Source organism: Wasmannia auropunctata, unplaced genomic scaffold, assembly GCF_000956235.1.
Source record: "Wasmannia auropunctata unplaced genomic scaffold, wasmannia.A_1.0 LD336064.1, whole genome shotgun sequence".
NCBI lineage: Eukaryota > Metazoa > Arthropoda > Insecta > Hymenoptera > Formicidae > Wasmannia > Wasmannia auropunctata.
This window is the reverse complement of record NW_012026826.1, coordinates 1,912,201-1,914,151: the sequence shown is the minus strand read 5'-3', so window position 1 is coordinate 1,914,151 and position 1,951 is coordinate 1,912,201.

The window sequence follows — 1,951 nt, the reverse complement described above, 5'->3', positions numbered from 1 at the left end:
AGCTTCCCTTTTTCAAAAGGCGAGTAAGTGGTTCTAATAACGTGGCACATTGCGGTATGAAGCGCCTATACCACGAGGCCATACCAATGAAGCGTCTTAATTGTCGGATATTGCGCGGCGGCGGATAATTAATAATTGCGGACGTCTTATCTGGGTCTACCGTTAAACCCTCGTTCTGCACCAAAAATCCGAGATATTTAACCTGCGACCGGCAAAACTTACTCTTTTCCGGATTAACCGTAAGGCCGGCTTCTCTAATGCGCTCGAAAACTTTCTTAAGCCATTTAATATGCTCTTCGAATGTAGGCGTTACCACGACGATGTCATCTAAATAAGCGAAGGCATGCGGTTCCATCTCCGGACCTATTAAGCGATCTAATAACCTTTGGAAAGTTGCCGGGGCACCTGTCAATCCGTACGGCATGCGCGTAAAATGGAATAAGCCTTTTCCCGGCACGGTAAAGGCGGTTAACTCGCGACTACTTATCTCGAGCGGGATCTGGAAATATGCCTGGCTCAAGTCAATGGTGGATATATATCGCGCTGCTCGTAGCTTATCCAGTATCGCGTTCATGTAAGGCAAGGGGTAGGCGTCTTTCTTGGATGCGTTATTCAACTTTCTAAAATCTAAGCAAAACCGATAGCTGCCGTTCGGTTTCTTTACCATTACTATGGGAGTCGACCATTCGCTGTTCGATGGTTCGATTATCCCTGCGTCTAACATCTTATCTACTTCCTTGTAGATCGCCTCCTGTACCTTTGGCGAAACTGGATAATACCTCTGCTTAATGGGCGCGTGCCCCCCAACGTCAATACGGTGTTCCGTCAAACTTGTCGTTCCCGGTCTTTCCGGATCGCCTGTTATTTCGGTCGCCAAAAATTCTTCTAATCGCGTCCTCTCTCGATCCGACAGTTCGATTAATCCCCCCGTCTTCCCCCCTTCTTGTGGGGTCCGTAAACTACTCGACGCTCTCTCTAACGTGGTGCCGTTGATCGCTTTCCCCTCCCCCGGAGGGGCATCGCGATTACACGTCGAATATTCCAACGCGAGCATTTTCGGTGCGCTCTCCCCCTCGCGCTTCCCCGATACCGGTGGCGTTGCGTCTGTTATTTCCTCGCCCCCCAGCGAGGCGGTGATCACGCTCGACACGGAGTTCGCGGACTCCTCCTCAAACCGGTATCGACGCGACGGACAGTCCTCGAAGATCCACGCTCTCTGCACAAAATTCACTACAATCCCGAAGGCCGCTAAAAAGTCCATGCCCAGTATGCACGGCAAAGCTAACGTCGGCAGCGAACACACACGGAGATTGCGGGTTCTCCCACAAAGCGTTATCGGGACCTCGGTCTCTCCCCTCACCCGCGTCGTCTGGTTCGTGGCGGTGGTCACGCGCGGTCCGCTCCCTGAGCGAAACGAAAATCCGGCGCCCTTAAGCAAATCGACAGCTTCCGAGCCTAAGAAAGTGCGACTTGAGCCAGAATCCACCAATGCGCGTAACTCCCGACCCGACATCGTGACGCGTAAAAATAACAGAGAAGAGGAGCAATTTGGCCCGAACGCGCTGTATGCCACCTCTTGTCCCGACGCGACCTCACCCTGAGGGGATTTCGGCGAAGGAGTCGAGTTACCCCCGGCTTTCGACTCCTTTACGCGTTTCCCGTACAATTCGGGCAGGTGCGCAGCGTGACTTCTGCCTTCCCGCATCGATAACAGTGCATCCGGGGCTTTCCCTTGCACTCCCGCGCGAAATGCCCTACCTCGTCGCAGTTCCAACATTTCCCGGGGTTCGCCCGGGACGAGGGGGTGGCTGACGTTGACGCTTCCCCCGTGTTCGCGGTCATGGAGGTCGCGCCTCGGCCCGCGGGTTTCGCGTTTCTTCCCCTTGCGCGAGAGCCCGAGCTTACTGCCCCCTCCGAGACGCCGATAGCCGCCGCGGTCTCGCTCTTTTTA